At 41.8% G+C, this 12,552-nt stretch overlaps 1 protein-coding gene across 2 annotated transcripts in view; it reads right to left on the reverse strand.

Annotated features, from left to right (window-relative positions):
- LOC121503785 (Na(+)/H(+) exchange regulatory cofactor NHE-RF2) overlaps nt 1-12,552 on the reverse strand; it is a 65,133-nt gene that overhangs the window by 14,030 nt on the left and 38,551 nt on the right. The window lies entirely within an intron of this gene.

Raw genomic sequence — 12,552 nt, forward strand, 5'->3', positions numbered from 1 at the left:
ACTGAGCACATTTCTCAATGAAAACAAGATCATAGAACCACATGAAAGCTTTACAAGACAGAAAACACGTTTTTGAGCTTCTCCTGACCTGCTTTAGCATGGGTTTGTTATCATTACGGAGAAGTTTTAGACCCACTGTAAGCCGGTGTATACAATAGCTGCTACAGCTGAAGGGATTAGCTGTAGCAAAGCAGCAGTTTTATCAGAAATGTGCCACATTTCACAGACTTTTTGCACTCAGAAGCCAAGGTCAAGCTCGACGGCATTTCTTTTTTCTGAGCCTTTTTCACGGCTGGTGATATGCCTGGCGATACACCTGGAGATCACCAGCAGTTTTCAGGCCCTTAGGACATCTGCAGCACAACTGTTGGCTCATGGCAACCCTACTACCCGATCAGATGATACCATTGGCCGTACTTATTTGCCACGCCCACCCCTTACTCCACCCTAAAGGTGTGGCCTTTATTATTTTTTCAACAGATTATTTCCCCATGCCCCTGGTTATATGCAAAGGCATCCAGAGCACGAGCAGGTTTGTGCCAATCCTCCCCACTTGCCATTACAAGCCTTATTTCAGCCTTAATTTTTGGCCCAAACATGCTTAAAAGTTTTGCACATTATAGTTGATTGATTGATTCATGTACATAAAAAGGTGCTGCATTTTTCTGGTGCTTTTCTGGTGGAGCTTTCTCTAGTATCAGTCAGCCCTATCGTGCAGGAAAGAGAGCAAAACGAAGATGGAAGTTTCATCATGAGAGACTTCTTCACTTCCAACAAAATTTAAACTGACCTGATCAGAATCAGCTCTACTGGACACAGAGAATATGCACGTACCTTTAAAGGGTGCAAAATATTTCAGAAGTGGGCATGCCTGAGTGTTATCGGCTCCCTGCGCATCATGTGAACACGGCAGACGACCAAACACCTCTGAATCACTTTGTTTTTTTAGCGCAGTCACCTTTCAGGCCCGCAGATTTCATGCAAAATAATGTGGGAGGAAGGTAATTTTACAAAAATCCTCTCCAAAACATTTGAACGTGAATGAGCTGAAATAAAATCACACTTCTGTCATTGTTGATAACAGATTCATTCTCCTTTAATCCTTTCCTTTCAGGCTTCATTCACCTGCAGAATAGATGCAACGTTTATTAATGCAGCGTATTCTTCTCTTGAGTGAAAGCGTGCATTTGCAGCACATCTTTGACATTTCTATCAGCCTGTATGAAGACATTTATAGAAGCAGATAATTGTGCCCCAGGCTCTTCAATGCCATCACTCTGATTTCCCGCCTACACTCATCGGAGGGGGGAAAAGTGCAGCAAGAGGGACGGTGGCCAGCTCGGTAACCTTAGCTGATATTATCTGTGAGGTAATAGGCAGGTAGAGCAGGGGACCAAATAAACAGAGTGACATGTTGTGAGCACAGGACGCGTCTGCAATCATATTATGCAACAGGAGAAGTCTACTGTTTCCACTGCATATGTGAAGCTAGCACCACGGTCCAGCTTGTGGCTGCTAAAAATACATATGGAGTGTGTGGGCAGAGAGAGAAACAGAAAAAAGCACAAAGAAAAGACACTTTATGGTTTATTTTGATAGAATAATAGCCTTTTTTTAAACTTAAAACATATTTATTTGGATTAAACTGCCCTGCAAACTTCCTCTGCGGTTATTAAAATGCATCCTAGCCACAGCAAAGCCTTGAATTCTATCCCTCGACTGGAAAAAACAAACAAAAGGCAACATAGATTTCCATTTCAGGCCTTACATTTTTATGGTTAGCAATGATTTAAGCTGCCTGGCCTGAAAAGGAAGGAGGGAGAAGGAGAAAGGGAGTAAAAAGCCTCCATAAATCCCTCCAGATCCTCCTTTTCCTGGCTGCAGAGGAAGTTCCAGGGTTGGGGAGCAGCAGGGAGAAAAAATGTAACTAAAATCAAATGTATGAGCATCATGGGATGGCAGAAATAGAGAGAGGAGAAAGGGAAGGAGTGAGGCGTGAGAGAGAGTGCGTGGGAGGGACAGAAAATGAGATGCAGCGAGAGGACTGAGAAAAAGAGTTCAAGGAATGAATCAGTGGAGTTTAGAGTTTGCAGAGGAATACAGCAGGCTGATAAACAGAGCTGGAAGAGGAATCAGGAGTTTCCAGTTAGTGATGGTAGAGAGAGGAGAGTTTGCAGTGAAACTCTGCTAACGTAAACAGGGAGAGAGGCCCAGCTGGGAGTCATTATATGGGGGGAGACTCGAGTGTCTGCCAGTCTAACCTCTGACTACTCTCCAGGATAGTCTGCATCAAGCGAGTCCTCCCTTGGGTCTGTACCATCTCCTAAAACTGTCATGATTCAGGCTTGCTGCAGTTCCAGAGCCATCACTGGCATTATGTCTGACACAATAGGGATTTTTGCAACACCTTCTTTATCACTTTAAAGGCTTTTGTTTGGTTGTAGTGCACACGAGACAATGCTGATGCCACCTACATCTCCTTCTGCTCCAGCTCTTGAGAGCAGAGCCAGACACACTAACTACAGCACTACCTCCTCCTCGTGTCAGTGTTTAAAATGAGAGTGAACTGCAGCACATCAGTCACTTAAACATGATCTCTCTCTAAGTTAGATGTCTGCAAGTAACACAAATATTAAGTGAATGTGCTCGCTTTGCAGAGTGCACAGCTTATATAACTTAAATTTGTGTTTTAATGGACACAAGGATTCAAAGATGTGAGCTGTGGCTCTGATGGTGGTCAAAGGAGTGACTGTAAATACTGTGACACTGAATGCTCTCTGCCAGGAATAAAAGGGCACAGGAATGTTGTCAGAGTCAGTAAGAGTACAGGCACATTGGTTAGGACGAGGTATAGGGCTGGGCAATTAATTGCAAATTAGATTAAATCGCAATATGGCCTGCTGCAGTTTATAAATCGCCGGAGTTGCAATATTTCTTTAACTTGAAATGTGTCAAAAAAATAGTTTGATATATTCATTTTTTGCAGCAGCAGAGATTTAATACACCTTATGCATACATTCAAGTGTTAACAAAGCAGCCCATTTAAATATGCCGTATTCTCACTAATCCTTGCTTGCATTAATGCTTGTGCACGCTGCTACTGCTGGCAAAGCTTCACTTCCTCCACCCCAGCCTCCTCCTTTATAGTTTAAAGCTTGTTGCACCATCATATTCAGATTCATGCTTCTATGGATTAACTGTGTCTGAAATAATTCAATTCTTATCACTACACATTGTCATAAATGTATCCATCCATATGGGGGTTTCTAGCCATGTGCTCCATGGAAAGTCAAAGCAGCTGCTTGACTAACCCAGAGAGCTTCTTCTGAGAAGAATCTTCTCCACCAAGTAAAGCAGTTTATATCTATTTTGCAATAAAATGGTTACATGTATGATGAGCATGTTCCTGACTGAATGAAGGTTATAATATAGAATGATTTGTTGCTTGAATATGATGAAAATACATAAGCTGAGGAAACTAGGAATAATCACATATAAAATTGCAAAGCAATATTGCGGAAAATGTCAATTAGATTATTTTTGCAAATCGTTCAGCCCTAGTCAGATATGGCAGCATATGCCAGTTCGGTACTTGCCACCTCAACCATTGTCCTGTCCTGATGGCCATCCTCCAGGTGTGAACCAGGCCCATGCCTCATCTCTCCAGGTATCCCCTGAGCTAACCCCTCCATGATGCACGATTGCCCCCTGGGGTCTGGAACAGCCCAAAAGGTTCTGGGCACCCTGTATGCACCCAGTAAGCTGGATCAGCCCTGGAAAGCGTGCCAGGTTCCTGTATCAGACAACTGACCCTTCCTATCCTCACTCTCCTGAGCACATCAGCATTTGGCACATAGTCTAACAACAATACCCAAGGTGCACTGAAGAGAAGTAGGAGCGCAGTTGGCGCCTCATCAGTCAACATTCTCCCAAGAGTACAGTAAGACTGGAAGGACCAATAATATCTTGAATTCTTGAATTTATATAGCGCCTTTCAAGAAACCCAAGGACGCTTTACAGGAACACATAGACATGGACAAACTATGTGAGGGGTAGGATGAGTGTAAGGGGTGGTTATTGAAGACTGTAGGCTGCGGTGAACAGGTAGTGCTTGAGATGTTTTTTGAAAATGTCCAGAGATGGAGCGCTACGGATGTCTGCAGGAAGAGTGTTCCAGAGGGTGGGGGCTGCAGCACTGAAGACTCTGTCTCCATAGGTTCGGAGTTTGGTTTTGGGCATGGAAAGTAGGCTGATGTCTGAAGACCGAAGGTTGCGGGATGGTGTGTATGGATGGAGGAGATCAGAAAGGTACTGGGGAGCCAGAGCATGGAGAGATTTGTATGTGAGGAGGAGGACTTTGTAGTTGATACGGGACTTGATAGGGAGCCAGTGGAGGTGGATGAGGGTCGGAGTGATGTGTTGCCAGGGTCTAGTGACGGTGAGAACTCTAGCTGCAGAATTTTGGACGTACTGAAGCCTGTCCAGGGTTTTGCTGGGTACTCCAGACAGGACTCCATTACAGTAGAGGTGGGAGGTTATGAAAGCATGAATGAGTGTTTCAGCCACAGAATCAGGGATTGATGGTCGGAGTCTGGAGATGTTCTTGAGATGATAGAAGGCAGATTTGGTGAAAAACTTTATGTGGGACTGGAAGGAGAGGGTGGAGTCCAGGATGACGCCCAGGTTTTGGACCGCGGAGGACGGACAGATGGAGGTCCCGTCCACATCAAGCATGAGATCTCCAACCTTCTGCAGCAGCGCTTTGGGGGCCACCACCATGAGCTCTGTTTTATTGCTGTTGAGTCTGAGTTGGTTAGATGTCATCCAGGCTTTGATGTCGTGGAGGCAGTTTACCAGGGAGTGGGGAGGGAGCTGGGTGGATGGTTTGGCGCTGAGATAGAACTGGGTGTCATCTGCATAAGAGTGAAAGCTGAGACCGTGTTTGTGAATAATCTGTCCAAGGGGAAGCATGTAGATGGTAAAAAGGAGAGGCCCAAGAACAGAGCCTTGAGGCACGCCCTGGTTAACTAAGGCGGGGGATGAGTGAGAGGTGCCAATGGTAACAAACTGTTTTCTTTGTGAGAGATATGAGTGAAACCAGGAGAGAGCTGTACCAGTGATGCCAAGATGGTGAGACAGGCGGTCAAGGAGGATGGTGTGGGATATCGTGTCGAGGGCAGCGGTTAGGTCAAGGAGAATGAGGAGGCTGATGTGTCCAGAATCTGCAGCTGTGAGGAGGTCGTCGGTTATTTTGATAAGGGCGGTCTCAGTGCTGTGGTGAGTGCAAAATCCTGATTGAAGAGGTTCATGGAGCTCATGGTTGGACATGTGTTGCTGGAGTTGGGCAGCAACTGCTTTTTCGAGAATTTTGCTGAGGAAGGGAAGGTTGGACCAAGGACTGAAAGACTTTTTTGTCTGCATGCTGAGATACCGGGAACGCACCACTGTCTTGCTCAGCGAACCCGTGCACGAGTCCAAGTTGACTTTATTTAATGCAAAATTTACTGTAATATTACAGTGTTAATTTTGACAGCTATTTTAAATTTGAGCCTCACTCTTAGTGTTAGGTTAAATGACTTTTAGTTTTAGTCACATTTTAGTCATTTCTATGCTCTACAGTTTTAGTTGATGAAAACTCAAGACATTTTTGTCTAGTTTTAGTCTATATAAAGTCCTCATATTTTAGTCTGGACTTTTAGTCCAAACATTTATTCTGTTGGCTAAATCTGGTACCAATCCATGACAGTGTGTTCTGTTTACCCTGCCGAACCTGGGGTCCCTGCTTTCTACAGCTAGATGCATTGTATTTCCACAGATTTACCCTCAGTGGAGAATATAATGGATTTTAAATGCCTGAAGAAAACTAAATTATATTTTTGGCAAGTTTTAGTCATCTTGACCAAAACTCAGCTTACTTTTTGTCAGTTTTAGTCATCAAGTATCTATTTTTTGCTCATCTTAAGTCTAGTCTTTCTCATGGAAAAATGCTGCTGCTGAACATTTTTAGTCATAGTTTTAGTCGACAAAATGAACACTGCTACATTGAGTAAATGCAACCTGTTCCTTTCTATCCCCCTCTCTGCTAACTATGGCTTTGCAAAAGCCCAGTTTGTTCAATAATAAACATGCTATTTGCAGCAAGTTCCTCTCAATAAGTCCCCATTTATTATGTTGTTGGAATGCTTTTATTTTGAAAGCAGCCCTGTCAGGAAATATGTTCTCAGTGGCAACATAACACAGCTCCACAGGATAAAAATGAAACTACACAAATGATCATTTTTGATCTAACAGAAACAGAATTATTACAAACCAAATGTTGAATGAATTATAGTTTTTACAACAAAAAGGCAGGGAAACTCCAGCAGTGTTTGAATTGCACAAACACATTGAGAAATTGTTTGTGTGCGACTTAGACTGTGCTGTATCTCTCTTACAGACAACTTTCAATTAAAAAGAAAAATTTAAATAGTTTAAAAATTCATTATTTGATTCTTGCAATACTTAAAATGACAGAGATACTATCACTTTAAAACCGTGGAGTTAAAAAGTATCCACTGACATTTTGACAACCTTTCTGACTTATAGAGTGTTTTATGAACATCTAATTTTGGGCTCCTGGTTTGATCTCTTTCAGGCCAAGCTTGTGAGAGTTTTGTGTGAATAACCCTACGTTGTATATCCTCTAGTTCAGATGTCTGATTTGTGAAAACTCTCCGTTTTAAACAGCTTTCATGGTTTCAGCTGTAGAGGCCTGGAGTTTCCACACCACCTCTCTAAAACCAAAAAGCATCGACTGAGATGTGGCCACCTTGTTTGTTTGAACAGCGGGCGTTGAAAACTTCATGGTTTCTGTGAAAAATGTTTTGACGAGAGAGAAAAAGACATGTAACGTTTTCCCCCTTTGTCAGCAAACTAGCCAGTCGTCAGGAAAGCGGTCAGTTATCAGCGCTGGACTTTTATTTGAAAACAAAAGTCCCAGAGGGAGGAGGAGCGCTAGGAAAACACTGTTGGTGAGGTTTTTTCCATGAATGCAGCGCTGCTCCAAACATGTTCCCATGGAAAAATCTGCCATAAATCAGGATTTTCTATAAGGAAAATGCAATATGGAATATTTTTACACCCACAGCTGAATGTTATGGAGTGTGACGCTCCATCACACACGTTCACTGACCCCCCCACTGTGGCAGGCTGAGAGGATGTGCTGTCAAAGTGCCATCCCATAAATTCCTTTAGTTTCCTGTCACAATCAGCCTTTGTTTCTGTCCATCTGTGAGTACATGAGGGGGAGAGAATGGTCTACAGACTTCTGTTTGACCCTACTGTTAGCTTACTTAATATCAGGAAAGATGTTATGACCTCAATCACCATTTACTTCACATAAAACAGGCCAAGTTTGCACCTTATTCACAGAAATCTACAGCTACCATATTACTGTTTCTCTAGGTTTATGTGCACATCCAATCCTGGTATTGGAAATCCAGACTCAAACTAGATCAGGTATCAGTGACGATGAAACCATGGGGCTGATCAGTGCAGCTCAGTTCTACGCTGTTCTGGGTTCACACAAAAACGCATGTGTCATCTCACTGTTCCAGCTCTACAGCCTGAGCATTTTGCTAGGTACACAACACAAGCAAGGGGCCCCAGAGTGAATCAAATAGCATCAAAATAGAGTTTCAGTTTCTGAAAAAGTCCAAGTGAAGGCCCTTGGCCCCAGTGGGTTCTTTGCAGATGAGACCACGCAGAAGCAGAGAATTCCCCTTGGAAGGTTAAAAGTGATTTATGTGTGGAGAAACTACCAAAAGCCCATGTTTTGAGCTGTTTACAATGAACAAGATACTTCTGTGTCCAGAAGTAGTGAAACAGAGAAAGGCAGGAATTAAAAGTATCCATCTAAAGCCTGTTACACAATGCTTGTGCATGGTCTGCTTTGGTTCAGTACATTTTTTGCCATGGTTTAGCTCCTTCAACTCTCAATCTTACCTGCGTTTCCTCAGCTGATGTCTGTCCAGCCTCGCTCGTACTTGTCTCTTTGTAGAGATCTGAACATTTGGCCCAGCTCAGCAGAGCTGGCTCAAAAATGGATCTTCGTCAGTACTGGTTTGGCTTTTTTTGTGGATTATATTTGACACAACCATGGAGGAAAGGAAACTGGCACTCAAACTGGAGCTAGCTGCTGTAGCTAGCATTAAAGAGCCGTTCAATACTTGTTTGCTTACCCAACAAGGTTCATTCCAAAGATAGTACACCACCGTTTCTATCAAAGGCATGTTTCATTCAGGAACACTCTTTTTTTTTTTTGCAAAATGGATCTACAGTTTACTTAGCATAGCATAGCTCACAAATGGATATGCAAATTCATATTGTATACAATGAAATTAAGAAAAGCAATTAAGCCATAGAAGCATGAATCTGAATATGAGGGTGCAACAGCTTTTTGCTTTAGAGGAGGAGGTTAAGCTTTGCCAGCAGCAGCAGAGTGGTGCGTCATTAATCCAAGCAGGGATTCGTGAGAAATACATCATATTTAAATACACCACTGGAGTTTTTTGTATGTTAACTTGGCTCAGGTGAACTCATAGCTCAGTATAAGAATCCTCAAGACTCTTTTCTCATTTCATCTGACTTAAGGGCGCCAGACACTAGGAGGTCTGCAGGACTGAGTAAATTGTGATATTGATCCCCTCTGGCCAGGTAAATCAGTTCAACTATGAAAAAAAAAATCACTTTTTGTGAAGTGTACTCAATGTATGTAGAAATTTTCTGATGAGGTCCATTCAGGGCTGTAAAGTACTTTCCTTTATTCCCATTCATACCTACCGGCTGTCCCCCAGTCCTGGACCCAAACAGCCATCCCCGGGTCACCAGAATCACCTGACTGCAAAGAACCTACATGGGTACCTATTTACGATTCAGATCAGGGTGTGTCCTGTAGTTCTCTTTTGATTTTTTACCTGAAAAAAGTTGCTCTAAATTATTTTTTACAACTGCATTTAGCTTAATTAATCGAGGCCTCATATTGATCTTTACCTGAGGCCTCTTATTACTAAAATACATCCTGGCTTTTTCTATAAGTTGAAGAGATGTAGGACATTTGGGCCATGCTTTTGGAAATACCAACATTTGCAACCATGTCATATCTAAATGTATTTGTGAGTTTTAATGTGACCCATCTGCCGTCTCTGTACTTTCTGACTGAAAATGAGGACACAGTCATTTACATGTCTAATTTGAGAGTCTATTCGTGCTCACAGAAGTGTGTTTTGAGAATATTTCCCTCTGAGAGTGACGGCTGGCAGTGGCGTTGGCAATTGATGAAACTCGATCTCAGCCTGTTGAATAATTGAGTGCTGGCCTGCTGCGATGGATGGATCATGACCGCTGTTAACCCTTTCACAGCCAAGGATCACTGGCTCAGTGCAGAGCCGCGACACAGTAAAGTGTGTTTGGGCATCCGTCCGTGCATGCGTGTGCACGTGAGACTTTAAATCCCGAGCGTGTGCATCCATGATGCCATGTGTGTCAACAGAGCTTTCACTGGCGTCCTTCTAATGGGGATTATCGTTAACTTAATATCCTCAACCTAATAAATCAGGAGGTCGAGTTTCCTCTGAGCATTCAGTCAGAAGTATTTCCTGCAAAGTTTACTTCACTGAAGACAAATGTGGTAAACCGCAGAACTGCTTTTAGTGCCAACATACAAAACTAAAAGCTTACAGTTAATTGTGCATGCAATAAAAAAGTCATTAAAACTTGAAGTCATTGAAACTTTGAAGCAAATTTGTAGGTAGTGATTACATAAAATGATGACAATGATAATACTGACAGCTAGATATGAAACAGGGAAGCTCTGTGTCGAATCATTTTAGTATTTAATCTAACTGAAAGCACATGCTTTCGATCCATGGCTCTAATATGATTTTTATGGCTTTCCATAACTCAACCAGAGTCCTTCCATGACCTAAAAACTGCATCCAAGTTTACTAATGCTGTATCTAAGCTTGGAAAAAGTCTACCAAAGTCGACAGCATGTTTTCCAGTTGGACCAGCTTTGGAGAAATTTCCAGAAACCTACAGGGTTTAAAAAGCTAAAAATCTTTGACTTATGCTGCAGAAAATGTCAGTCAGACTGGAGGATACAGGGATGTTTTCAAGAAGTATCCAAGCAACAGAGGAACTCAGCTGAACTGTAAGATATTTAGTAGTATTTTTACAGATAATGCTGTATTTCAACACTGGGAGGGACATGCTGGTTCTTGGAAAATACAAAAAGCTGCTGCTCCTTTATTTCCACTTATTAAATGGAAGATTAGTTAATGAAAATATGAATCATTTTCAGACCCAGGCAGTGCTAGCCTTGTCCTTGCACAAATTTTTATGCATAAAACCACAATGAAGCCTTTAAAAAAAAATAAAATAAAAAAAATAAGCTTACAAGTTTGTGCTGCACAATAAATATGAATTCCATAATTATCACAATCCCAGCATCACCTTAAACTTCAGAAAAACAACAACAATTTGCATTCAATCAATTCCATCCGACTTAATGCAAATTATCAACTGTCTTTGACTGCCTGGTCTGAAGTCCAGTCAAAAAAAAAAACACCTTGAGTAAAAAATCACACTTTTAAAGATGCAATCACAGCAGCAGTCAGTAAAAGGCTCGAAACTGGTTTACAGAATACAGCTAACATTAGCAGGACTACATCCCTGACCTTCGATCTTCTTCCTGCACAACGTAAATCTATCAAGTAACAGAAAAACAAGTCTGCAGGTCGGGACGTAAAGGAAGACTTTAAAGGAGAAATCACGGCATGTCCACTCTCCCCTGCTGCCAACTGAGAGGAAGATGAGAACTTACCTCCAAGCTGGGAGGGCCAACTGAAACTGGGGGCGGGGCTAACTCCCCACATGACATCATGAGGGGAAAATCTAAGAAAGGCTTTCATTTCTGAAAGGTGGAGGGGGGGGGGGGTTCTGACAACAGGCCAGGTTCAAATAATTTTGCCAGAAAAGCCTGAAAAAGTTTGTTTTGCATAATATGTGACCTTAAAACATGATATTTATAGACAGTAGATGTTTTATTATAAACGTAAAAATAAAAACCCATTGAACACAAGATATGAAGTAATATTTAGATGCCAGTAACAGATTTTTTGAGAAAAGAAAATCTTTATCATCTAAAATACTTATCATTAAGTCAGATGAGGAAAAAAACTAAAGACTGGAATCAGCAAAATAAATTATAATCAGAGCACCTCTGAATGAACTACAAGAGAAAATTTCTTAAAGAGGACTACATTTTTTTACATTTAGTCTCTTCATGTTGCTCTTGTTGCGTTTAACTTCAAAATATCCAAAGTTTTTCCTGGGGGAGCATGCCTCTGGATGCCCCTGGAAGGTCTGGGGTCCCCCGCACCAAAGTCTCCACAAATCCTGTGGGATACATATATATATATATGCACGCTGTCTCTGTCGGTGCCTGGGCTATTCTTCTGAATGCATTATCTTCAAAACACTTGGAGGATTTTTTTTCAAATTTGCAAAAGGATTATCTGATTACATTTGAAGGTCAAAGGTCAAGGTCATTGGGTCTATGTTCATACTTTGCTTACAGGTAAGGTTGTCAGCACCGATGCATTTAATGCAGTATCAACTGCATGCTTTATTGGCCCTTTCAGCACTCAGAAATGTGAATTAAATCCACCACTACTCCTTAAAGTCTCACTTCCCTTTAAAAAACAGTCAAAAGTCATCTGAACCTCATGATATCAAACATTCATCTTTTAACTGTTCACTTTTTTCCTCTTCAATCCATACCAATTTACGTTGACAATCTAAAATTTGTATTTTCTCTCAAAATAAAAGCTGGTTTTGATCCAATCAGGCAGTTAATTAGCCTTAGTTTAAGACAGTAGAAAAATCCCAAATGAAGCAAGTTTTAAATGTTTAAGAGTGGAACTTAAAAATGTAAACAAAAGTGTTTACTGTCCAGCAAATGCCCATCCATTATCTATACTGATTATCCTGTTAAGGCTGCAGAGAGCTGGAGCCAATTCCAGCTGTCACTGGGTGAGAGGCGGGTTCACCCTGGACTGGTCACCTGTCAATCACAGCACTGACGTTTGGTTCTTGTTGTTGTAAATCAGCAGGAAGCCAAAGAAGTAAACAAGAAATTAACGTGGAAATGTTGCTGATGTTGCAAAACATGACTGAAGTACAAACAACATTTGCACGTGGGATTTTTGCTGATGTCACTGTTGACAGCATGTCACTGGGCAGACTGCAGTGGAACCAGTAAAACCAGTTTCTATCAGACAAACACATCACCAGCAGACACGTCTTATCATTTAGATTAAATCAGATTTTTTTCTGTCTTCTGACATCGCCCTGTTTCTGCGTGACAGCATGACTCATACGTTCGCCAAAGCCCACATGCGGCTCATTTAACGGGCTTTACCAAATTAAGAAAATTGCTTTTCCTCAGACATTCAGCCCATTACGGCTCAACCTCAAACTCTGACTGTGTGTATGTATACGTGTGTGTGTGTT

Source organism: Cheilinus undulatus, linkage group 21 (assembly GCF_018320785.1).
Source record: "Cheilinus undulatus linkage group 21, ASM1832078v1, whole genome shotgun sequence".
Lineage (NCBI taxonomy): Eukaryota > Metazoa > Chordata > Actinopteri > Labriformes > Labridae > Cheilinus > Cheilinus undulatus.